General features: G+C 42.2%; 1 long non-coding RNA gene across 5 annotated transcripts in view; it reads left to right on the top strand.

Annotated features, from left to right (window-relative positions):
- The window catches only part of LOC309856675, a 156,531-nt gene that overhangs the window by 6,180 nt on the left and 122,809 nt on the right, over positions 1-27,542 (top strand). For 4 of the 5 annotated variants that reach the window (XR_014307300.1, XR_014307301.1, XR_014307302.1 and 1 more), the window contains exon 2: positions 20,688-20,818. The exons of the other annotated variant lie outside the window; for it this stretch is intronic. This is a non-coding gene — a long non-coding RNA (uncharacterized lncRNA). The remainder of the gene's footprint in view (positions 1-20,687; positions 20,819-27,542) is intronic. 5 annotated transcript variants of the gene reach the window in all.

Below are 27,542 nucleotides of genomic sequence, written 5' to 3'. Positions count from 1 at the left end.
AGCCTCCCAATGTTGTATGTATTTGCAAAACACTGTAAAGTGCAATAGAATAAGGTGTGCCCAGAGGTACCTGGGTGGCTCAGTCGGTTAGGTGTCTGCTTTCAGCTCTGGTTATGATCTCAGGGTCCTGGGATCAAGCCCTGCCACCAGCTCCCTGCTCAGTGGGGAATCTGCTTCTGCCCTCTCTCTGCCCTTCCCCCTACTTGTGCGCTCTCTCCCCCTCTCTCTCACACAAATAAATAAATAAATAAATAAGATCTTTAATAAACAAACAAACAGGGGCCCCCCGGGTGGCTCAGTGGTTAAGCGTCTGCGTTAGGCTCGGGTCATGATCCCAGTATCCTGGGATCGAGCCCCCACATCAGGCTCCCTGCTCAGCGGGAAGCCTGCTTCTCCTTCTCCAGCTCCCTGCTGCTTGTGTTCCCTCTCTCGCTGTCTTTCTCTCTCTGTCAAATAAATAATTAAATAAAATCTTGAAAAACAATCAAACAAATAAAAAAACAAGGTGTGCCTGTAGAGGGCTGGCCCTGTGGCTTTCCTCAGCTTACTTTAACTTGCCTGTCACAAAATTTTTCCGTAGGCACTGGCCTTCATTTGGTGAATAACTTGTCCGGCCTTGCCACTTCCTCTAGCTTTATAATGCATCTTTTGTATGAATATATATCGCTAAATACACTTGCTGACTCATGCATGCATTTCATGTAAGGTCTCTTTTGAAAGCATAGATTTAACTTCTCTAGACTATAACATAGGGATGTTTCCTTACTTTCTAAATTAGGTACTTTAGTTAGAATGTTAAGATCTCCATTTTGTAGAATGATAACTATCTTGAAAAACTGTTGCATAACTATTTTCAAGAGCTCTGACTAATCCTGAAGAGGTTTCCAACCATTATGAGAGGGGAGAAGCTGATCACTGCTATAAACATGAATTCATGCATCCTAATGGCTGCTTTACCCCCGAGAGGCCAGTTGCAAAACATGTAAGGCAACTCCTGAGCCCCATAGGTATATGGGGGTGACGGTCGGTAACAAATGCCATAAAAGAGCAACAACAACAAACCCTGATGAGAGTACTAAGAACAGTCATTTTAATTTAATTATATTTTTAAGGATTTTATTTATTTGAGAGCATGCGTGTGCACACACGTGCACACGTGCACAAGTGAAAGAGAGAGAGAGAGCACAAGTAGGGTGAAGGTCAGAGGGGGAAGCTGACTCCCTGCTGAGCAGGGAGCTTGATGTGGGACTCGATCTTGGGACTCTGGGATCCTACTCTGAGCCAAAGGCAGATGCTTAATGACCGCGACTCCCAGGTGCCCCCGGTCATTTTTATTTTAAAGCACTTTCACCCTTGATCAGGGTGTCTCAGCCAAATCTCTATTGACATTTGGGGCCGGATATTTCCTTGTTGTGGGGCCTTGTCCTGTGCTTTGTAGGATGTTAGTAGCATCCCCGACCTCTAGCCACCAGAGGCCAGGAGCACCTCCCTAGGTTGTGAACAATCAAAACTGTCTCTAGATATTGCCGAATGGCACCTGGGGGACAAAATCATCCCCTTGCTGTCCACTGAGAACCACTGCCCTAGAGTAAGAGGTTCTAAAAATTTAAATTGGAAAATAAAAAAGACAGCTTTACTAAGATGTAATGCACATACCACACAATTCACCTTTGAAAAGTGGTTTTTAAATGTATTTACAAGGTCAAGCAACTGTTACTGCAATCTAATTTTAGACCAATTTTGTCCCCTCTGAAAGAACTTAATGCCTATTAGAAGTCAGCCCTTATTCCCCACCAACCCAGGCAACCACTAATCTACTTTCTGTCTCTATGGACTTGCCTGTTCTGAACATTTCATATAAATGGGATCATACAACTTGTGATTTTTGTGACTGGTTTCTCTCATAATGCTTTCAAGGTTCACCTACTTTTTAGCATGTATCAGTACTCCATTCTTTTTAAAGGCTGAATAATATTCCATTGCATAGATAAACCACATTTGGTTTATCCATTTATCAGTTATTGGCCATTTGGTGTGCACCTACCTTTGGGCTATTTTTTTTTTTTTTACTATTTTTGGATTTTATTTATATTCAAGAGTTAACATATAGTATGTTATTAGTTTCAGGGGTAGAATTTAGTGATTCATCACTTGCATAGAACATCCAGCACTCATTATAACAAGTGCCCATCACCCATTTACCCCATCCCCCCACCGACCTCCCCTCCAGCAACCCAGTTTGTTTCCTAGAGTTAAGGGTCTCTTATGGTTTGCCTCTGTCTTGGTTTTTATCTTATTTTATTTCTTCCTTTCCTTCCCTTGTGTTCATCACTTTTGTTTCTTAAATTCCACATATGAATGAAATCATATGGTATTTGTCTTTCTCTAACATATTTTGCTTAACATAATACACTCTAGTTTCATCTACATCACACAAATGGCAAGATTTCATTCTTTTGATGGCTGAGTAATATTCCATTGTGTGTATTTATATGTATATATATTCCATATACCACCTCTATACATATATACCGTATATGTAATGGAATATAATATACACACATACACACCCCCCTCCCCACATATCACATCTTCTTTATCCATTCATCAGTCAGTGGACATCTGGGCTCCGTCTATAATTTTGACTATTGTGGACATTGCTGCTATAAACATTGGGGTGCTTGTGCCCCTTCAGATCACTCTGTTTGTATCCTTTGGATAAATACCTAGTAGTGTAATTGCTGACTTGTAGGGTAACTCTATTTTTAAATTAAAAAAAAATTTTTTTTGAAAGATTTTATTTATTTGACAGACAGAGATCACAAGCAGGCAGAGAGGCAGTCAGAGAGAGAGGGGGAACAGGCTCCATGCCAAGCAGAGAGCCCTATGCGGGGCTCGATCCCAGGACTCCGGGATCATGACCCAAGCCGAAGGCAGAGGCTTCAACCCACTGAGCCACCCAGGCACCCCTATTTTTAACTTTTTGAGGAACCTCCATACTGTTTTCCAGAGTGGCTGCACCAGCTTGCATTCCCACCAACAGTGGAAGAGGGTTCCCCTTTCTCTGCATCCTGGCCAACATCTGTTGCTTCCTGACTGGTTAATTTTAGCCATTCCGACTGCTCTGAGGTGACATAGCATTGTGGTTTTGATTTGTATTTCCCTGATGATGAGTGATATGGAACATTTTTTCATGTGTCTCTTGGCCATCTGGATGTCTTCTTTGGAAAAGTGTCTCCACAGAACACTGGTGTGGGGAGAGAGGAGGTGCGGGGCAGAGTTCCTGGGGACACAGCCTGCATTTCTGTGCCTCAGAGATTTCTAAGACCTTTCAACAAATTAAAAAAAAAATGAATGATTATTAGCTAATCTTACAACTTTAATCAAAAAGGAGGAAAGCAGTCTCTTCCTTTGTGCTGCCTGTGGAGATGGCAGCCGTCTCCTACTTGGTATCATGGCTGCCCTCAGAACCCTTGTGAAGCCCAAGATCATTAAAAAGGGGACCAAGCATGATCTCAGGGTTCTGGGATCAAGCCCTGCATTGGGCTCTCTGCTCAATGGGGAGCCTGCTTCCCCCTCACTTCTGCCTCCCTCTCTGCCTACTTGTGATCTCAATCTCTCTCTGTGTCAAATAAATAAATAAATAAATAAAATCTATTTTAAAAAGATTTTATTTTTAAGTAATCTCTACACTCAACATGGGGCTCAAACTTACAACAACAACAACATCAACAACAAAAAGAGGACCAAAGAGTTCATCCGGCACCAGTCAGACTGATAGGTCAATATTAAGCGCAACTGGTGGAAACTCAGAGGCATTGACAATAGGGCACAGAAGAATCAAGGGCCTGACCTTGATGCCCAACATCAGTTACAGAAGCAACAAGAAAGTAGAGCACACACTGCCCAGTGGCTTCCAGAAATTCCTAATCTATCTCAGGTGCTGCTGATGTGCAACAAATCTTACTGTGCCGAGGCTGCTCACAATGTCTCCTCCAAGAACCACCAAGCCACTGTAGAAAGAGTAGCCCAGCTGTCCATCAGCTTCACCAATTCCAATGCCACGCTGTGCAGTGAAGAAATGAATAGATAGCTCATGTGCATCTCATATTTGTGTTAATAAAACCATAAAACTACCAAAAAAAAATGGAGAAAAGCACGAAACAGTTTGGCAGTTGCTGTGTGCTTATTTGTGTCTAGGGCATCTCTATGTTTTGTCTCCCAAATTAAAACTTTATTCTTTATCTCTTCCAGGCCTCATGTTTCGACTTGCATGCAATGTGTTTTAGTTTGCTATCTCCTGTCCAGGTCCAGTTCTACCATCTGGATCTCTACTTTTACCTCCTCATTCCATGATAATCACAGTCCCTTAATTGGTTCCTCTGCAGCCTCTTTCTAGTTTCTCCTTCTCTTGCCTATCTCGTCTGTCCCAGCCTGGCTAAACTTTAAAACAGCATTGCTGTGATTTGATCTCCACCTTTTGGTCAACCACAGGAATTCAAGTTAATTCAGTTCAATTCAATTCAGCTCAATTCATTCATTCATTCATTCATTCATTCATTTATCAGATATCTTTGAGGCCCGGAATTTACCGTGCTGGGAATTCTGGAGGAGTTCCAGATATGCATTAGAGTCCCTGTCTTTCATTAGGACAGATAAGACAGTTAACAAAATACATCTGAGGTACTATGTGGTAAGAGCCATTGGAATGGTACAAGCACAAAGATAGTTAGAGATGACTCCCTGGTGGGTGAGACTGTGGATGTCTTTCTGAATGGGATGCACTGAAGAATTGGTACGAATTCTTTGCCTGGAGATGGTGGTAGCAGGATATCTGGGGGAAAGGAGGGCATAGGCAAGGGCATGGAAATAGAAAAGCACAGGTGATATAAGAGTCAAATAATTGAAGTGGATGAGTAATGAAAGATCAAGTAGTGCAGTCATGTAGAGCAGAGAGAGCGGAAGGCTTTGAAAGCCAGGCCAGAGGGTTTGAAGTGTATGTGGTAGACATTGGAAAACAAGTGATCTGGGGTTTCTCTGTCATTACAGCATTCCTGGCTTATTGTTAGGAGATGCTATGATGCAGTTGAGAAGGTTCTAAAGAGAGGCTTTGGGAAATCCATGAGCTTCTGCCATGAACTCCCTTCATGATTTCTTCTGGCTGCTTTATCTCTTTGGACCGGGTTTTCCTTGTCAATAAATCCAAGTAGGTGGAACAAAATGATCTTCCCAGCATCTCTGATCCTGACTGTAAGCATGGACACAGAAGCCCTCATGCTATTTGAAGAATTAGGGATGTTGTGCTAAGGGCTGTGAAAAAATGGCAAGGCTCATTTGTGGGATTTCCATGGAGAAATGAGTCATACTTGGAAACACTGGAAAATAAGAAAATATTTGTTTATAGTCAACCCAAATTTCCTCCTGCACATATTTTTTCCTTTAGTGGCTTCCTTCCCAACTTTAATATAGAGGCTTATAAAATTCTTCAGAGATGAAGCGTATGTGCTTTGCCTCATCTTCGTATCCCTAGTGCATAGCACAGTGCCTGGCTCATAGCCTCTCAGTAAGACTCTGCTATAGAATAATTTCTTCCAATTCCCATCAAAACCTGCTTTCAGGAAGGAAAAATGTAAGCAAATTCATACTAAGGTATAAATGGCTGATAACCATTTAAATTATGACACCTATACTAATAGAAAATTTTCTTAAAAGGAATGGAATAGCCCTTTGCTAAAAACAAAATCCAGCTTTAATAGTGGCATACATAGACCTGAGGGAGGTTTCAGGATGGTAACTTGATGTTCCTAGCTGGGTTCCCAGTCACTAGTACCCCTTTTTTCCCCAAAAGGGGCCCCTCAATTTCCACCTAGAAGCTAAATCTTACCTCATTTTCTACAAATGCTATCTGTTCTCAGTGGAAATTGCTTCTTTTCTTTTTTTAAGATTTTATTTATTTATTTGACAGAGTGAGAGAGAGCACAAGCAGGGGGAGCAGCAGGCAGAGGAAGAGGGAGAAGCAGACTCCCCGCTGAGCAGGATCCCAACCTGGGGCCAGGTCCCAGGACCCCGGGATCATGACCTGAGCCGAAGGCAGACACACAACCGACTGAGCCACACAGGCCCCTCTCTGCTTGCTTCTAAGTTGATTTCTTGGTCTTTTTAGCCCATTTCACAGAACTGGGCTTCTGTTCTGTTTCTTTAGCCTGAGTATCTGTCATGATGGTATATCCCTTCCCCTGGATTAATTCAGATTAGAGCTCTGTGCTTATTTCTTTCCAGTATGTCCTAATACCTTTCCCCAACTGACTACCATGGAATCAAGTTTTGGTTACCATAGCCAGTCCAGTACCCATAGTCTTGCCCCCTGTTGTAAGATGCCCCCAAGTCTGACTGACAACCTGCTTAGACTTCCTAGAGTCACATCCATATGTAGCCTGCTCCTTGAACTACACAACTACACCCTGAGAACTAGGTAGAATGCTTGGCACTTCAAATTGGAGCTTTCTCTGCCACCTCACCCAACTCACCTAACTACTGACCTGGACTGCCCTCTGCCATTTGCTGACACAACTCTTCGGCATTATATTCACCTGGCCTCCACATCTGAAGGTGAGCCAGCTCCATTGTGAGAAGGGTTTAGTGAGTCTACTTCTAGGCTCTGGCGTGTCTTTTTTTTTTTTTTTTTAGGATTTTATTTATTTATTTGACAGGGAGAGGCAGCGAGAGAGAGAACAAACGCAGGGGGAGTGGGAGAGGAAGAAGCAGCAGGGAACCTCATGTGGGACTCGATCCCAGGACCTCGGGACCATGACCCAAGCTAAAGGCTGACACTTAATCACTGAGCCACCCAGGCACCCCTTGGCCCTGGCTTGTCTTAATTGAACTTATGTTGCCATGCCCTGGAAGATGGCAAATAAGGGCCATTTATATGAAGCTCCTGATGTCAGACCCTGGAGATAATAGCTTATCCTGCCAGATTATAAAGAAAGCCACATGGCTAACATCTTCCCGTGGGAGTCACCTAGGCAACTGAGGCTGTCTTGTTGTCCCAAGATAATAATCTTCCATATGGATATTTTTCTCTAGTTAAACACCTTTTACTTGATTCAGATCTGTTTTATATTTCTCTAAAATTCTCTTCCTTGACACCTGGAAAAGTTGACTTAACTTCTGACTCTGATCTTCCATCTGCTTCCTTGTGTTATGCGTTTATTGCATTCAACTTAAGCAGAAATGAATTTCATTGGCAGAGGGGCCCATTATCTGCACAGGGTAGGGAGATTTCTTTGTGGTATAATTTCAGGCATTCACAGAAAATTTTTACACTCAAACATTACATGGATGCTAACTGCACCATCATTATTTCCATCTAAGCTCTTTAATGGATGTGGCTCAATTTCTAGCCCATGTTTTCAGAGACTCAGAGTGACTTGATAGAAGGAAACAGAAACAAGGCAAAAACTGTAGTTCGTAATTATTGTGACTGCTGGCCTTTTGGATCCTCCCTATCATACACTGATGTTTTTAGAGGAATTTACTAGCTTGCACAATTGGGAAATGCAGTGTTCTATGCTTTGAGACACAGCTGGATCTAGGGGCTCAAATTGCATTATCAGGGCTCCTCATGTTTTCTTCCTCAGTTGGCAAGAAAGTTCCCAAGGGGAACTCTGACTGGCTGACTTGTGTAATGTGATCTCTCTTTATCCAAATATTGTGCCTAAGAGGGAGGCTGATGCTGACTGGCCAGCTTAGGTCACAGGAAGCCCAGCCTAATGGTCAGAAGGGGCAGACTTTTGGGGAGGGGTAATAGATTTCTTAAAGGTTTTTTTTTATTTTGAAATAAGTATAGGCTTGCAGGAAATTACAAAAATAGGATAACCTCAGCCTCATCCAGCTTCTCCCAATGGTGACATCTTACCTAGCTATAGTATACTATCAAAACTGGGAAACTGACATTGGTATATTACTGTTAGAATATAGACCTCATTCAGTTTTTACCATTAAAAAGCCTGCATTTGTGTGTATGTGTGTAGTTTTATGCTACTATCACAGTCAAGATCCAGAACTGGTCCATCACCACCGAAGAACCCCTTCATGTTACCTCTTTGCATTCACTCTATCACCGCCCCTTCTCCAAACTGGCTGTACCATCCTACATTCACACCAGCAATGTGTGGAGATCCAGGTTCTCTGTGTCCTCAGCAGCATTTGGTATTTATCACTATTTTGTTATTTCAACTGTTCTAATAGGTGCCTGGTGATAGCACATGTTGGTCTTTCTTTTTTTAAGATTTTATTTTATTTATTTGACAGACAAAGATCACAAGTAGTCAGAGAGGCAGGCGGAGAGAGAGGAGGAAGCAGGCTCCCCACTGAGAAGAGAGCCCGATGCGGGGCTCGATCCCAGGACCCTGAGATCATGATCTGAGCCGACGGCAGAGGTTTAACCCACTGAGCCACCCAGGCGCCCCACATGTTGGTCTTAATTTACATTTCTCTAATGGCCAGTGATGTTGAACATTTTTCCAGATACTTGCTTAACATCTATATTTCCTTTTTGGTGAAATGTATGTTCATGTCTTTTGCCATTCCTACGTGGATTGTTTGCTTTTTATTGTTGTACTCTGAGAGGTTTTTATATATACTAGATAGAAGGCCTTGGTCGGATATGGGGCCGGCAAATATTTTCTCCCAGTCTGTAACAAGTCTTTTCATCTTTTTTAAAAAAAGATTTTATTTATTTATTTATTCATGAGAGAGAGAGAGAGAGAGAGAGAGCGCACAGAGGCAGAGAGAGTAGCAGGCAGAGGCAGAGGGAGAAGCAGGAGCCCCATGTGGGACTCGATCCCAGAATGCTGGGATCATGATGTGAGCTGAAGGCAGCCGCTTAACCAACTGAGCCACCCAGGCATCCCTTTTTTTTTGTTTTTTAAAATATTATACTAGGTATTTAGGATAGTTACACTTTATTTATTTTTAAAAAGATTTTATTTATTTATTTGACAGAAAGAGACACAGCGAAAGAGGAAACACAAGCAGAAGGAGTGGGAGAAGCAGGCTTCCTGCCAAGTAGGGAGCCCGATGAGGGGCTCCATTGCAGGACCCTAGGATCATGACCTGAGCCAAAGGCAGACATTTAATGACTGAGCCACCTAGGCACCCCATCTTTCATCTTTTTTTAAAAAAAATGTATTTATTTATTTATTTATTTGACAGAGAGAGAGATCACAAGTAGGCAGAGGGGCAGGCAGAGAGAGAAGGGGAAGCAGGCTCCCCACTGAGCAGAGAGCCCGATGTGGGACTCGATCCCAAGACCCCAGGATTATGACCTGAGCTGAAGGCAGAGGCCCTAACCCACTGAGCCCCCCAGGTGCCCCATCTTTCATCTTTTTAACAGAGTCTTTCAATGGAAACTGTCTTTAATTTTGATAAAGTCCAATCATCAATTTTTCCTTTTAAGGATTGTGCTTTTGGTGTCAAGTTTAAGAACTTTTATTGAGTCTGAGGTCCCAAAGATTTTTTCCTATGTTCTGATTCTAAAAGCTTGTTTCTAAAACAGTTTTACATTTTACATTAACTCCATGATCCATTTTCAGTTAATTGTACAAGGTTTGTGGTTCAGGTTAAGGGTTTTTTTGTTTTGTTTCGTTTGTTTTGTTTTGCTTGTAGATATCCAGTTGCTCCAGCACCATTTGTTGAAAAGGCTATGGTTGGGGCGCCTGGGTGGTTCAGTGGATTAAGCCTCTGCCCTTGGCTCGGGTCATGATCTCAGGGTCCTGGGATCAAACCCCACATCAGGCTCTCTGCTCAGTGGGGAGCCTGCTTCCCCCTCTCTCTCTGCCTGCCTCTCTGCCTCCTTGTGATCTCTCTCTGTCAAATAAATAAGTAAAATATTAAAAAAGAAAAGAAAAGGCTATGGTTCCTCCCTTGGATTGTTTTTGCATCTTTGTCAAAAAACAGTTGGGTGTTATTTGTGTGGGTCTATTTATGGGTTTTTGATTCTGTTCCATTGATTATATCTGTATCTCTGTTAATACAGTAATTACCTTGATTACTATAGCTATGTAGTAAGCACTTCATCAGGTAGAGTGATCCCTCCCAACTTATTCTTTTTAAAAAATCATTTTATTTTTAATTAAATATTTTGAAATTAGCTTAAAACTAAATTTAAATTAAAAATTAAGTATGTTTTATTTAAAATTTTATTTTAATATTACTATCTTAAGGTTTGTGCCTTTCCATATAAATATTATTTTGTTTTATTTTACTTTTAAGATTTAATTATCTGAGAGAGGGAGAGAGAGCATGAGTAGGGGAGGGGCAAAAGGAGAAGGAGAAACACACTCCCCACTGAGCAGGGAACCCTACACTACACGGGGCTTCATCCTGGGACCCCGGGATCAGGACCTGAACTGAAGACAGACAGTTAACTGACTTCAGGCACCCCTCCATATAAATTTTAGAATAAGCTTGTCTACAGAACACCTTGATAGGGAATACATTAAACCTATAGATTTGGAGAGAATTGGCAGCTTTATTATTTTGGATCTTTCAATCTATAAACATGGCATATTTCTCCATTTATCTAGGTCTTTGATTTCTTTCATCACCTTTTTGTAATTTTCAGCATACAGGTCCTGTACACACGTGTAGATCTTATAGTTATGTCTTGAACAACATGGGTTTGAACTGCATGGGTCTATTTATATCTGGATATTTTACAGTACAGTATTGTAAATGTATTTCCTTTTATGGTTTGCTTAAAAACATTTTCTTTTCTCTAGCTAACTTTGTTGTAAGAATACAGTATATGATACACATAACAATACACAAAATATGTGTTAATTGACTGTTTATGCTATTGTAAGGCTTCTGGTCAATGGTAGGTTATTAGTAGTTACATTTTTGGGGAGTCAAAAGTTATACAGAGATTTTCAGCTGCACAGGGGTCAGCACCCCAGCCCCTGCATTGTTCAAGGGTCAACTGTATATCTAAGTATTTCATTTTCTTTGACACAAACATAAGTGGTACTGTGTTTTAAATTTTGGTTTTCACAAGTTTGTTGTATGTATGTATATATATATAAAACATACATACATACAATTGGTTTTTGAGTGCTGACTTTGTATTCTGAAACCTTGCCAAACTCACTTATTAGTTCTGGGAGGAGGTTTTAGAAGGTTTGTTTTGTAGATTTCTTGGGATTACTTATACAGAGCTTTACAAATAGGGATAGTTTTATTTCTTCATTTTAAAAAAATCTACATAAGCTGGTGCAGCCTCTCTGGAAAACAGTATGGAGGTTCCTAAAAAAGTTGAAAATACACCTACACTATGACCCAGCAATTACACTGTATTTACCCCAAAGATACAAATACAGTGATCCGAAGGGGCACCTGCACCCCAGTGTTTATAGTAGCAATGTCCACAATAGCCAAACTATGGGAAGAGCCCAGATGTCCATCGACAGATGAATGGATAACAAAGATGTGGTATAAAATTAGTATAAACTGAGGCCATTCTTCTTTTTGGAAGAGTGCAATATTTTCTCAGTAGAATCAAGGAATTTAATTTTTATTAAACTCTGGAAAATCTTCCAGAGTTACTTCAATTATTGAGTCCTAACATGGGGCTGGGCTCTTTTGGGAATAATATAATTATATTAGTCCCATTCCCGACCCTCAAATAGCATCATGATCCATTGGCTCGCTCAGACTTAAGTGACAGACTGGAGGATACAAAAGGTGTTATTGGTCTGGCAATGAGAGCTATAGACATTTTTGGGGTTTATCAGTGGGAAAGACATCAGTTAGGGCTACAAGAGGTGTGTGTGTAGGGGGACTAGCAGATAATTTTAAAATTTATATATGAATGAAAATAAGGCCAGAGTTGGGGGGCAACAAGTGTAGAGAGCATTTCGTAGGCCATCACAACATCAGTATGATAGAAGAATGCCATAGATATTGGGGAATAGGTTTATATACAAGGCAGGTTTGTGGAAGATTTGTGTTGGGGAAGTAAAATTTTATTCTGTCTATATTTATGTCTCTCAAATATAACCTTTACCTGAGGGGGGGGGAGATGTGGTATATGTATACAATGGAATATTACACAACCATCAAAAATGAAATCTTGCCATTTGCAATGACATCGATGGAGCCAGAGGGTATTATGCTGAGCAAAATAAGTCAGTCAGAGAAAGACAATTATCATGTGATCTCTCTGATATGCAGAATTTAAGAAATGAGGCAGAGGATCATAGGAGAAGAGAGGGAAAAATGAAACAAGATGAAACCAGAGGAGACTCTTAATCCAGGAAGCAAACTGAGGGTTGCTGAAGGGGAGGGGAGTGAAAGGGATGGGGTGGCTGGGTGATGGACATTGGGAAGGGTATTTGTTGTGATGAGCGCTGGGTGTTGTGTAAGACTGATGAATCACAGACCTGTACTCCTGAAACAAATAATACATTACATGTTAAAAAAAAAAAAAATAAATAAATGCAGTAAAGACAAAAAAAATCTGCATTTTAAAATTTATTCTATTTTTTCTTTTGCCTTTTTGTCTTATTCCACAGTTAACAGCTTTAAGTAGAATGTTGAATAAGAAAGATGGGTAGGGGCACCTGGGTGGCTCAGTGGGTTAAGCCTCTGCTTTCAGCTCAGGTCATGATCTCAGGGTCCTGGGATTGAGCCCCACATCAGGCTCTCTGCTCGGCAGGGAGCCTGCTTCCCCTTCTCTCTCTGCCTGCCTCTCTGCCTACTTGTGATCTCTCTCTGTCAAATAAATAAATAAAATCTTAAAAAAAAAGAAAGATGCTTTGTTCCTCATCTTATGGGAGAAGCATTCAGTCTTTCCCTATTAAATACAATATTAATTACAAGTTTTTTATAAATATTCTTTATCAAGTCAAGGAAATTTTTATCTATTCCTAGTTTGATGAGTTTTCTTTTTTTTTAACAATCATGGATGGGTTCTGGATTTTGTAGATGCTTTTTCTGCCTCAGTATCTCTTCTTAGTGAACTGCTTCTTTTACCATTATGTAATATCCTTTGTTTCTAGTAATTATCTTTGCTCTGAAGTCTATTTTATTTTTTTAAAGATTTATTTATTTATTTATTTGACAGAGAGAGAGAGAGAGAGAGAGAGAGAGAGATATCACAAACAGGCAGAGAGAGAGAGAGGAGAAGGCAGGCTCCCTGCCAAGCAGAGAGCCCAATGTGGGACTCGATCCCAGGACCCCGAGATCATGACCTGAGCCGAAGGCAAAGGCTTAACTCACTGAGCCACCCAGGCGCCCTGAAGTCTACTTTAATATTAATACAGTCACTCCTGCTTTAAAAAAATTAATGTTTGCATTATATTCATATTTCTATCCTTTTACTTTTCACCTACCTATATGATTGTATTTGAAGTGGGTTTCTTTTCCTTTTTATTTTTTCAAAGACTTTATTTATTTATTTGACAGAGTGCAAGAGAGCACAAGCAGGAAGAGCAGCAGAGGGAGAGGGAGAGGCAGGCTCCCCACTGAGCAGGAAGCCCGATGTGGGGCTCGATCCCAGGACCCTGGAATCATGACCTGAGCCAAAGTTAGATGCTTAACCACCTGAGACACCCAGGTGTCCCTGAAGTGGGTTTCTTACAGACAGTATATGATTAGATTAATTTTTTAAATCTATGCTGCTAATATCTCTTTTAATTGGTATAATTAAACTATTTATATTTAAGTTAATTATTGATATGTTAGGGTACACGTTTGCCATTTTATTATATTTACGTGGCCATAATTATGTTAACACTGATTATTGCTTTAACCCCAAACCATGATATAAATCTGCTGGGAAGATGGGAGGAAGGCAAAGCATGTGTGCAAAATGCTGGAAGAAAAGAGGTAGATCTTTATCTTCTATAGTAGGAAGTCAATTTATAATAGATAAAATTGAAAATAATAAATATCAGTATAATAATAGCACTGATAAATAGAGGCAAATAATTTAAGGAAAGAGTTAAAAGGGTTGAATGTGGTTGCCTCTGGGGAATGAGAATCAGAGATGGGTAAGAGTAGAACAAGACATTGCATTTTTTGGGGGCACCTGGGTGGCTCAGTCGGTTAAGTGTCTGCCTTCGGCTCAGGTCATGATCCCAGGGTCCTGGGATCAAGCTCCATTTTGGGCTCCCTGATCAGTGGGGTGCCCGCTTCTCCCTCTGCCTGTTGCTCCTCTGCTTGTGCGCTCTCTGACAAACAAATTCTTTAAAGAAAAGACATTGCATTTTTATTTTTTTAATTAAGTAATTTATTTAGGATTTTATTTATTTATTTGACAGACAGAGATCACAAGTAGGCAGAGAGAGGGGGGAAAGCAGACTCCCCGCTGAGCAGAGAGCCTGATGTGAGGCTCAATCCCAGGACCCCGGGACCACTACCCAAGCTGAAGGCAGAGGTTTTAACCCACTGAGCCACCCAGGGACCCCAGACAGTGCATTTTTAAAAGCCTTAGAAAGTATCACTAGACTTTTAGAACTTTATAGCTATATTGCTTGATAAAAATATATTTAGTAAATCTAAATTTAAAAATAATAAATTATTTTTAAATACAGTTTTCATTAACCCTGTCTGCCCCTTGGAATTGTCTAGGTGAACTTTTAAAAATACCAATTATCAGGCCCACCTTATTACCAATCAAGCTGGGTCTGGGGTTCAAGCATCAACATTCAAAACTCATTTCCCAGATTATCTGAACATGTATCTGGGGTTGAGGATGGCTGGTTTAGAACATATATTATGTTCTATATATTAGACCTTTGGTAAAATGTTAGTGGTAGGGAGAAAGATAAAACATAAAACTCAGGCGCCTGGGTGGCTCAGTGGGTTAAAACCTCTGCCTTCAGCTCCGGTCATTGTCCCAGGGTTCTCGGATTGAGCTGTCTGCTCAGCGGGGAGCCTGCTTACCCCCCTCTCTCTACCTGCTTCTCTGCCTACTTGTGATCTCTGTCAAATAAATAAATAAATAAATCTTTAAAAAAAAACAAAAAAACCCATGAAGGTCTTATCTTAAAATCAAGCAACTTGGGGCGCCTGGGTGGCTCAGTGGGTTAAAGCCTCTGCCTTCAGCTCAGGTCAAGCCCCGCATCTGGCCTTCTGCTCAGCAGGGAGCCTGCTTCCCTCCTTTCTCTCTGCCTGCCTCACTGCCTACTTGTGATCTCTGTCTGCCAAATAAATAAATAGAATCTTTTTTTAAAAAAATCAAGCAACTTATTAGAGATTGGTGGATCAGTCATTTTTGGAAGGCCCTGCTTGAGAGAAATTAAAGACGGGCTAAATATTTGTAGATGGTGAAGCAGAGGGAGCAAAAGGGCATTAGAGCTGCAATTTAGGGCCTTGCAGGTCTGCCTCATGTGATTAAAAGTACAAGAGGCTGGGGAGCCTGGGTGGCTCCGTCGTTTGGCGTCTGCCTTCACCTCGGATAATGATCATAGGGTCCTGGGATCAAGCCCCACATTGGCCTCTTTGCGGGGAGCCCGCTTCTCCCTCTCCCACTTCCCCTGCTTGTGTTCCCTCTCTCGCTGTGTCTCTCTGTGTGTCAAACAAATAATTTTTTTAATCTTTAATTAAAAAAAAAAAAAAACTACAAGAGTCTATGGCAGTTTATATTTTCCAAGTCCATAGAGAGATAAAAGCAGAAGGGAAAGAAAGAAGAAAACATTAACTCCTAAATCGAGAATATTCTGTGGTTCTTACAGTATCACTTAAAATATTTTATTTTACAAAGTGGCCCTTGGTACCTTCTCACATCCTCTCTTTGGGCCTCCATCAGCATTTGGTGGTCATAACTAATGGACTCATGTACCAAGATAGAAGATAGTGGAGGTGTGTCTGAAGAAGAAGACGAGACAATCAAGAGACCAAAAGAAGGTCTATACTATGCAGGTGTCCAGAAGGATGTACATTCAGGAAAGCTGCAAAAGTTAGAAGACACGTCTCTCTCATCCCAAGAGGTAACTACACAACGTGCCTCTAAAGAGAATCATAGCATTTTTAAAACTGTATAATTCAGTGTGCTTTTTAGTATATTCACAAAAATGTGCAACCATCACTAGTAACTAATTCTAGAACATTTTCATCATTTGGCCCATTCTCCCCTCCTCCCAGGCCCTGGTCGTTGCTAACTTCTTTTCTGTCTCTATGGATTTGCTTATGTGACCATTTTATTTCAGTGGCATTGTACAAAATGCAGCCTTTTGTGGCTGGCTTCCTCCACTTTGCATAATGTTCTCAAGGTTGGACCATGTTATACCAAGTATTAGTGCTTTACTATGGCTGAATAATATTCTGTTGTATTGGTGCGCCACACTTTGTGTATCTGTTCATCGGCAGATGGACAGTTAGGTGATTTCCATTTTTGGTGACTGTAAATAATGCTGCTGTGAACATTTGTGTACAAATCTTTTGTGTGGACATATGTTTTCATTTCTCTCGGGTGTATACCAAAGAACAGGATGCTGGGTCATATGGCAGTTCAATGTTTAACTTTTTGGGGAACTGCTGACCTGTTTTCTACCCCAGCTGCACCATTTTATACTCCCATCAGCAATGTATGAAGGTTCCCATTTCCCTGCCTGTCAACACTTATTGTCTGTCTTTAAATTATTGCCATCCTAGTGGGTGTGAAGTGGTATCTCACTGTGGTATCTCACTGTGCATTTTCCCTGATTCCTAAGGACAGTTGGGCATGTCTTCATGTGCTTCGTGGTCATTTGTAGATCTTCTTTAGAGAAATGTCTATTCAGGTCCTTTGCCAGGTTACCTGCATCCTGCATGGCAGGTCAACCCACAACCCTTGTTGCAGTTTGCCCCAAACCATCAGAAATTCAACAGCTGCCAGCTTCCCTCTTGTTGGCTCCAGCTTTCAACTCAGTACTCAACAGGGAAAGCCAAATCTACCTCCCAAACCAATCACATAAGATCCGGCTTCTTAGTAGCCATGCTCCAGCTTATAAAAAAATAATAATTTATTTGGGGGTGGGGGAGGGGCAGAGCACGAGAGAGTCCTAAGCAGCCTCTGCACTGAACATGGAGCCCAAGGCAGGACTCTGTCTCAGGACCCTGAGATCACGACCTGAGCTGAAACCAAGAGTCAGACGCTTAACGGACTGTGCCACCCAGGCGCCCCACAGCCCACTTCCAGCTTTTCCTACCAACAGCCTCCCATCAGAACCGAGAGACAGCATATACAAATGGGCAGTGATCAGACCACATATAAAAATAGAACTTGGGGACACCTGGGTGTCTCTGCCTTCAGCTCAGGTCATGATCCTAGAGTCCTGGGATTGAGTCCCACATCTGGCTCCCTACTCTGCTGGGAGCCTTATTCTCCCTCAACCTCTCTTTCTCTCTCTGTCTCATGAATAAATAAATAAAATCTTAAAAAAAAAAAAAAGAACTTGGCTCTACAATCTGCAGCAACCTGCCCCGGAAAACAGACCCTTATCAACAATAAACAATACGGGAAGCCAGCCTGCTATAAATCATACACCTTCTGTAACAACCAGCCCTAAATGGCCAGGACTTGATTAGTAACTGACAAGCTTCCTTCATTCTCCGGCTTCTAAATTCGGACCAACGGGAGAAAGCGAAGTATGTACCCCGAACTAATCATCTAGGAAGCCCTGCTTCTAGTTAATCTGCCTACAGCTTCCCCATGCCAATGGCCTCCCATCAGGGCACGCCTGGAGCCTTCTCTCTCTTTTTTACTAGAAAGCTTTACCTTCTCTGTCTGCCTTTGAGTCTCTGCTGAAAGGCAAGTGATGGTGTATGACACCCTTGTTCTCAGAAGCTCAGAATAAATGGCCTTTGCTTTTCTCATTTGGTTTGTCTTCATTTCTTTCCACAGGGCATACCTGACGTCTTTCCTTTTTTTTTTTTTTTTTTTTTTTCACTATAAAACTTTTCCAGGGACGCCTGGGTGGCTCAGTTGGTTAAGCAGCTGCCTTCGGCTCAGGTCATGATCCCAGAGTCCTAGGATCAAGTCCCACATCGGGCTCCTTGCTCAGCGAGGAGCCTGCTTCTCCCTCTGCCTCTGCTGCCACTCAGCCTGCCTGTGTGCTCTCTCTCTCACAAATAGATAAATAAAATCTTTAAAAAAAACCCCAAACTTTCCCACTCTGCTGCCTGCTTTGCATCTCTGCCAACCGTAATCGATGAGGCCTGAATCCCTTGCTACAGCAAGTTCTAAATAAATCGCTTTTTTTTTTTTTTAGTTGTTGTTCTTATTTGGGTGGTTTTCGTTGATTGTCACAGTGGGACTGCCAGATAAAATATAGGATGCCCTGTAAAATTTGAATTTCAGATAAACAACAAACAATTTTTAGTATGACTATGTCCCAAATACTGCAAAATTGTGATTTGCTCAATCTAGAACCCGAAGCATATGTAAAAATGTAACTCCACACAGAATTCTCAGAGAGGAGCATCTTGACACAAGGCAGCCGAATAATTCTGCTTGGCTGAGCCCTCTTTGCTAAATGCCAATTAAATGACACTTCTAGTTTCTGTTGTGTTGTGTTGTGTTGTGTTTCTGTACCAGAAAAGAGCTTTTCCTCCAATCAGTTCATGTTTTGATTTGTCTCTATCAAGCTGGGAGACTTTTAAGTTACTGTCTGGGCTTTAGTCCCAGAAAATAAAAGGCATTTTATTCTAGAAGTCCTTTGCTCCATGTGTGTTAGTTAGAGTGGCTTCCGTGGTCCCTGCTGCTGGTCTCCCCATGCTCTTCTGTGCGAGTCATGTCATTTCAGTTGCCCAAGTCCCCTGGAGGTTCACGGATTTATTTTTGTCCCAACCAGATGGCTCCAGGTTCCTGTGACTGCATAGGAGTCTTTCGGATTATCCTGTTTATCTTTTCCAGTGCCCGGGGTAAGGGCAGATCTTCATGAAACACGTTTGTCAGCAGGATAAGCCGTTCACCACCACTGCTACCTGGAAACCATAACCGAAGTTATTAGATTTCATATACGCGTTCATAATCTCCATAGCAAAAGCTGGAAGGGGATAGTTGGCTTGTTTTCTGATGCCCCCTGTGGAAAGGCAGCCCCTTCCGCAGTGAGGAAGGGGACTCTACAGGGGGCGCCAGACGCCCCCCCCCCCCCACTGAGCCCTTCTTTGCCTTTAAGGAGTGGGCGTGAAAAAGAGAAGCAGAATATCTTTAATGAGACTAATAAACCTGAAGGTAGGTGCGGTGTTTAAAGAAACAATAAGTCAAACCTGGCACAGGCACTATTTCACTGTGAAATTAAGGAATTGGTCTACAGGGAACACTTGGCTTTTATTAAAAAAATAATCTCCACACATTCCCACACAATGGAAGCTCTCTTACAAGGGCCCAGGATAAAGCTGACTCTGCCCTGGTCAGCGCAGGTTTTGAAAACTTGAAAAACACGCTGGAAGTCACCCAGTACAAGATTCGGGGGGCCTTGATACTTACACAGGTGTACCTGTGCTCACTTGCCCAGCCAAACACATAAATCCAGGAGTTATGAATGACTCTTGTCAGGGGGTTCAGTCACCACAAACGTTTATTGTTCAAGATGCCGAAGGACTCACAATGGACACAGATTGTTAGATGACTGGTTCTCATTCCTAGGTCAGTTCCTCTTAGGGCCCTACCCACACAGTGCAGAAGCCAAGTGCACTCAGGAACGGTAGGGGGAGCTACTTGGCCTTTATCCCAGAGAAACCAAATTTCCGACTTTGGGGATCTAGCTGGACGACTTAGCGCCTTGTTCTGGCGGGCCTCAAGAAACTCAAAGGCTACTAAAGTAGTATGCTTGCCTCATAAGCCAATCAGAGGCTTCTGCCTACAAAAGCCATTAGGACATAGTGCTGTCCGCAAAGAGTACTATTATATAAAGGCAAAAACATGCTGGAAATACTGTCCTGATTTAATCTAGACCTCGGAAAGCTAAGCAAGGCAGTGACAGATGAGTTCTGCGTGTGTTTGGGGGTGGGGTGGGGAGGGAGTTAGGGTACAAACAGAGTAAACAAAAGGAGAAGCCAGGAAGAACAAGGAACTTTTATGAAAGGGGGAGCAAAGTGGGTGTTGCAAGAGGGGATGTGAGAGAATGAAGAATAGAAAGGAAATGTCAGGGGCGCAGTTGGCTAAACGTCTGACTCTTGGTCTCTGCTCAGGTCGATCTCAGGGTCGTGGGATTTAGCCCCATGTCGGGCTCTGTGCTTGGTGAGGTCGGCTTGGGATTCTCTCTCTCTCCCTCCCTCTGTGCCTCACCCACCTCTCTCTCCTCTCTCTCTAAAATAAAAATAAATAAATCTTTTAAAAAAGGCAATGTCAAGGGGCGCCTGGGTGGCTCAGTGGTTTGGGCTGCTGCCTTTGGCTCGGGTCATGATCTCAGGGTCCTGGGATCGAGCCCCGCATCGGGCTCCCTGCTCCGCAGGAAGCCTGCTTCCCTCTCTCTCTCTCTCTGCCTGCCTCTCTGCCTACTTGTGATCTCCGTCTTTCAAATAAATAAATAAAATCTTTAAAAAAAAAAAAAGGCAATGTCAATGATAGGAAACTGAAATCGCAATGATAGCAGCTACTATAAATTTCCTGCTTTAAATCTGCTAAGTGCTCTTCACCAAATATCATGAGTAAAGCACACTACTCTGATGTAGGTATGGTCATTCTTATTTTACAGGTGAGGAAAGTGAGGCCCAAAGTGCTTCTATCACTCAAGGTTTCAATCTAGGCTATTGACCTGTAACACATCATGCTGAGGAATTCGACTGGGCACCAGAAGGAGCTAAGATGCAGGTTTCCGATGACCAGGTCAGTCTGCCTCTGTTCCTCCACACCTTTAAATCTTCCTGCATTAAGCACCCCTCACCCTCCTTTGCTTTCCCAGTTTATTCATATCGTTAAGCTCCACCATGGCCATATTCATTGTTTTTATTTTAAAAGGTTTCATTTACTTACTTGGCAGAGAGAGAGGGAGAGAGCACAAGCAGGGGGAGTGGCAGAGGGAGAGGGAGAAGCAGGACTCTATCCCACGATCCTGGGATCAAGACCTGAGTGGAAAGCAGATGCTTAAGCGACCAAGCCACCCAGGTGCCCCCCATCATGGTCATATTCTTGAAGTATTGGTTCATATGTGTATTTTATCTCCACAACCCTTACTGTTTCCTTAAAGGAAGGGATCTTGTCTTTCTGTATCTTTCCCAGAGCAGTGAGCTTAACACACACAATGATTAATTGATTGATTAGGATTCCACCAAGCATTTCATGTAAGCTCCTTTCTACCTGTTACACTTTTTAAAAAAGATTTTATTGGGGGGCCTGGGCGGCTCAGTCATTATGCGTCTGCCTTGGGCTCGGGTCATGATCTCAGGGTCCTGGGATTGAGCCCCATGTTGGGGGTCCCTCCTCAACAGGGAGCCTGCTTCTCCCTCTTCTGGTTACCCTGCTTGTGTTCTCTCTCTCGGTGTGTCTCTCTGACAAATAAATAAGTAAAATCTTAAGAGAAAAAAAAGAGTCTTAAAAAAAAAGATTTTTTTTTTTTTAAATTTGCCAGAGAGGGAGCAAGAGCACAAGCAGGGGGAGCTGTAGGCAGAGGGAGAAGCAGACTCCCCACTGAGCAGGAAGCCCAGTGCAGAGCTTGATGCCACCATCCTGGGATCATGACTTGAGCTGAAGGCAGACGCTTAACCCACTGAACCACCCAGGTGACCCTGTAACACTTCTAGAGTGCCTGATGTGAACACCTTCATCATCAACTTCACCTGGGAAGGCAGCTTTTCTGCAAATGTGCAGAATGCAGTGCTGGGCACTGGCACTTTTGTGATCTTTCTTAATTTTCTCTACGTGTATAGTGTACATCCCCATTTTTCAAGATAAAGAAAATGAGGCCCATAGAGGTTAGAATAGCATGTGTCCAAGTGTTAGAGTAAGCAATCATTTTCTTAAGATTTTATTTATTTATGTATTTATTTGTTAGACTGACAGTGAAAAAAAGATCTCCAAGGTATATTGTGAAGTGACATAAGCAAGATTCAGAGTATTATGCAAACTTTATGTAAAGGTGTGTTTGTGTGTACATATCTAGAATACCTCTAGAAAGAGATACAAGACACCAGTAATCTTAGTTGCCTCTATGAAGGGAAGGGAACCAGATGGGATGGGGCATGGTATGGGAGGGGGATGGTTTGGGATAGGGAAAGACAGTGGTGTTTTGTTATAAAAGCCCCTGGTTGGGCACCTGAGTGGCTCACAGTTGGTTAAGCTGCTCACTTTGGCTCCCCTGCTGAGTGTGGGTCTGCTTGTTCCTCTCCCTCTGTTTTCCCCTCCCCACCCCCAGTCTTGTGCTCTCTCTAATTTTATTTATTTATTTATTGGGGTTGGGAGGGAGAGGGAGAGAATCTCAGACTTCACACTGAGCACAGAGCCAGATGCAAGGCTCGATCTCAGGACCCTGAGATCTTGACCTGACCTGAAACCAAGAGTCAGACACGCAAATAACTGAGCTAACCTGGCACCCCAGTTAGTTAGGTTTTAACAGAAAGCCTGGAGGCCATAGAACATGGTCATGCCTGCTCTGGGAAAGTTAGAGACCTGCCCTGGCAGCATTCCAAAAACAAAGCCATAAGGAGCTGGATCAAACCAGACAGGCCCATGACAAAGAAAGCCAGACACCCTGACCAAGTAAAGGAGGAAAGGTATGAAACAGGCTCCCAAGAAATCCCATTCCCAAGTAATAAATATTCCACCCCTCTTGAACAACTGTAAGTGAAAGATAAGAGACTCAAAACCCCAGGGAGCTCAGCTTTCCCCTGGAGCTCACCTGCTCTCGCATCTTGAGAGTGTACTCTCTCTTTAATAAGCTTTTCCCACTTGTGCTGCTCAACCACCATGTCTGGTCTTTCCTGCAATAAGAAAGCCTTTGGTGACATGCAGGGATGGGCTGGGTAGAGGCTTCAGGGCCTGGGGATCTCCCCAATCCACCTGGTAACAAAAGAATGACCCAAAGATATATTGTTGATTATTATTGCACTGATTTGCTTGAACACAAAAAACGAGTAACAGATTGATTTTATCAAACTATGGATTTATCTAGCAGAAAGATGAGAGAGGAAAGAAGGAAAACCACAGCCATATTTGGAAGTGGTGAACATTGTTTTCCTCTTGTGGGGTAAGCTGGCAACCAGCAAAAGGTCAACTGGGGGTGTTCTGCCCTTGGGCAGCAGACTGGGTCCTGGGGGATGGGGAACCAGTGTAGATGTTTATGGATTCCCAGGGGACCTTGGGAATTTAATTCCCAGCAATGTGTGATAGGCTGTGTCTGTGCTACATCTGTCACTGTCTTCTCTGTCTCAGCTCTGCTAACCAGATACCAGCAACTTTCCCAGAATTTTTCATCTACACCTCTCAGTCACTCAGCACTCAGCCGGGTTGACCATGAGGGTTGCGGGTTCCTTCTGATGCTGATCATGAGTTAACTTTGGGATCATGGCTATGCAGCAGCATTTGAGAACCTGGACATTAGGGGTGACTGGGTGGCTCAGTTGTTAAGTGTCTGCCTTTGGCTTGGGTCGTCATCCCAGGGTCCTGGGATTGAGCCCCACATCAGGCTCCCTGCTTGGCTGGAAACCTGCTTCTCCCTTTCGCACTCCCCTGCTTGTGTTTCCTCTCTTGCTGTCTTTCTGTCAAATAAATATTTTTATTTGACAGACAGACATCACAAGTAGGCAGAGAGGCAGGCAGAGAGAGAGGTGGGAGGGAAGCAGGCTCCCTGCTGAGCAGAGAGCCCGATGCTGGGCTCCATCCCAGGACCCTGGGATCATGACCTGAGCCAAAGGCAGAGGCTTTAACCCACTGAGCCACCCAGGCGCCCCTAAATAAATAAAATCTTAAAAAAAAAAAGAACCTGGATGTTAGGTGGCGAAGGAGAGCAAAAAGCCTAAGGATGATCATCATAACAATAAGAAATGTTGAAATCCACTGTATGTCCAATTTCTTCGTTTGCCTAAGCCCAACCTGGAGAGTAATTCATGAGGATTAATTTCGTCAATATTGGTTAAGCAAGCAGCTATTTAGTTAACTGATTGTTCCACTTCTAAGGTATTCATTGAGTGCAATAAAATGTGTTGCCCATTGCCCAGACTCAACTTTGGCTGGTGAGCAAATAAAACTTCTATCTGATAAATTTATGCTCATCTATTATACTTCTAATGCTTGCGCTATTTCTTTTGCTGTTTGAGCCAGAGTCTGATATAAATTATGTATAACATGATCTAGTTCAGGAACTCCTAGCTAGAGCATAAATCCTTGCACTAATCAGTGAAATAATGTCTTGGATACTCCTGGTAAGGGAATATGTCAAAATAGTAATAAAATGAGAGCACAAGGAAGTTCAGCTTTGAATGCCTGGAAAGGCTGAATGAGTATACTCAAAAAGTATAGGCATATTTTAATATGGCAAGCATAGGAAATCCATCTAATTACACCAAAAGAACATCTCAGGGTGCACACCGAAGAGGAACAAACGTATTTTTTATGGTATCACTGACAATGCCTTTCATGTACTCATGAGTGCATAACCTGGAGGTTAAATGCAGTACGTGTAGTTAAGGGCACCTGGGTGGCTCAGTCTGTTAAGTGTCTGCTTTCGGCTCAGGTCATGACCCTGGGTCCTGGGATCAAGAAGCCCTGCTTCTCCCTCTCCCTCTGCCTGCTGCTCCCTCTGCATGTGCTCTCTCTCTCTTTCAAAGGAATAAATGAAATATTTTAAAATGCAGTATTTGCAGTTAAAAGACCTGAAAGGGTCCTTTCTGGTGTAGCTCTAAGGTGTCGTTTTACTGGTGTCTCTTCCCAACAATCCTAGTCACCCAAAGACAAATCATGTAAGGGTCTATCTGGGAATATTCTCTTTGAGAATGCACTTGCACCTGTTGAGCATACGATGTTGTTTTTGACAATATTTGATAAGCTGGAAGTGTTAATATGGTGCAGCCTGATAGAGGAGGAATCATCATAATCTCATGGGTCCTTCTGGAATCATTTCATGTGAGGGCTTCTAAGCGTTTTGAGATGAAGATCACATTATCATTAGAACTAATGGCTAGATTTTATGTCAGGGGAAATTAAACTTTTGTGGAAATTGGGATGATTTTGGTTTTAAAAGATCATCAGTCCATTCAGTTCTGTCAAAATTTAATAGGTCAGTATGATTAAGGAAGTTTTTATTTTAATGGATGTACCTTACACAATTTCTTAAGTATTTCACCTGTAAAGTGAGATTCCCTATCACTGGAGAGTAATGAATATACTATCCAAGTGGAAAAACAAAATCTATTACTGGTTTTTGTTTGTTTGTTTTGGCAATATATATTAGCCTTTTAGTAGGGGAAAACTACAATCCAAACATAAAACTAATAAACCATTACTCAAGTGTTGCAGGGATGGAAAAACTTTTCCTGTACTCTTTTATGTTCAGTGCATGGGGCTTGCAAATTAAACTGACAAAAGACAGATGAGCAAGACAAAACACTGTTTTTTAAAAAATTTTTATTTTTTAGATAGGGGGATAGGGGAGGGACAGAGGGAGAGGGAGAAGAAGACTGCCTGCTGAGCAGGGAGCCTGAAGAACCCCAGGACCCTGGGATCATGACCTGGGCCAAAGGCAGACACTTAACTGACTGAGCCACCTGGGTGCCCTGGAGAGAGAAAATCCAGCATGGAGCCCAACACAGGGCTCTATCTCACAACCCGGAAATCATGACCTGAGCTGAAATGAAGAGCCAGATGCTTAACCGATGGAGCCACCCACGTGCCTCAACCAGTTCTTTTTTTTTTTTTTTTTAACACACACAGTGTACATACATGCAGAAGTGCTCAGTGATAAGTAACTCAGAAAGGTGGTTAGAATTGGGAGGTTTATATACCTGACTTAGTAGAGAAAAGGGAAGGGGGAAAGACTCTTATGAAAAGAACAAATAGGTTTCTTAGGAAAGACAAGTTTTAGGAGAACAAAAGGGAGCTAAGAAAGTTTGTGATGTTTGTTTATGCAGGTGCAAGTAGTCTTTGCTTTTTCTTCATGGCCATGAAACTTCCCTGGAGAGGGGATTTATGGTAGATTTACTCTGGGTCTCTTTCGGGAATAAATCTGAAGCAGGAGTTTATGGAAGCCTCAGTTACCAGAAGTTTCTACTTTGAGTCAGATAATGGAAGCTCTGAGAGAACTTCTTTCTACATCTGTTGATTCTCAATTGCCTTCAGCCAAAAAATAATTGTTATGCCAGAGTTGCAGATTTTGGGGTGGCATATTCTATTCTCCTTCAGTGTTGTTCAAAATTTTGTGATTTGGGCTGAAGGGTAGCAGAATATGGCACCCTAAAATATGCCTCTTTGACATGCAGATTATTTGAGCTGATTTTTTTTTTTTAAAGAAAAAGAAGACACAGGAGAATCTCTGAAAACAGAGCTGAAGGAACTTTTTGTAAGGGAAATCTCCATTTGTAGGGGTGTCTCCCTCTTTGTACCAGGAAGAGAAGGATGATTTATTTTCGAGAAACTCACTTCAATTGAGAATATGCCTGACTTAAATCTGCATAACAACCTTACTGTACTTTTCCTGGGAAGTTTCCATAACTGCTCCTCCCCCTCCAAAATCTTTCTTTTGTCATTAGCTGAAGATGGTATTTAAGCTGGTGGCTTGGGCCATTTGGGGGAGTTTTATTGTTTTTCTGGGTATCTCCCATGTATATGTGAGGTATACATGTTATTAAACTTCTGTTTGTTTTTCTCTTGTTAGTCTGCCTTGTATTACAGGGAGGTCTTGGCCAAGAATCTAGAAGGGTAGAGGGAAAATATTTTCCTCCCCTACAGAACAATTGAACAAAACCCATTTGAACATGTTCAAATGTTTTGTTTTGTTTGAAAGTAGGCTCCGCATCCAGCATGGAACCCAGTGCAGGGCTTTTATTCACAGCCCTGAGATCAAGACCTGAGTTGAGACCAAGAGTCAGCCGCTTAACTGACTGAGCCACCCAGGCACCCCATTCAAATGGTTTTTGAGGCAGGGTATCTGAGCTCTGCTTTTCTTTATAGCTTTTCCTGGGTTATGATAGTGACAGGGCAAGACTTGGCCATGTTTCTGGAGTAAAATTTCCTCACCAATATTTTCATAAAGTTTGAACCAATTTATCTTTACCATTGTGAATAATTTCACAGAGAATACATTAAACGTCTGGAGATGGTCTCTGGGGACATTAAGCAGCCATCTTGGCAACACAAATGCCCATTATTGTGATGAAAGATAGAAGCAGAAAAATGCACACTTTTAGCCTATAAGGTTGACCTATAGTCTGCATAATTTCGATAAGGATCAAATACGTGCTGGTTGCTACATTCTTAAAGGGTCTCATGACTTGCTTGTAAATCTCACCAATAGTTAATATCGAACTGAATGATAAGCACCAGAGAAATCTTGCAAAAGTAGTTTCACCAGTAGAAATATGAAGAAAACATTTATGATCTAATACTCCCCGCATGTCCCTTT

The sequence above is a fragment of the Mustela nivalis genome (assembly GCF_964662115.1).
Source record: "Mustela nivalis genome assembly, chromosome: X".
NCBI lineage: Eukaryota > Metazoa > Chordata > Mammalia > Carnivora > Mustelidae > Mustela > Mustela nivalis.
This window is presented reverse-complemented; position numbering and strand designations above follow the sequence as displayed.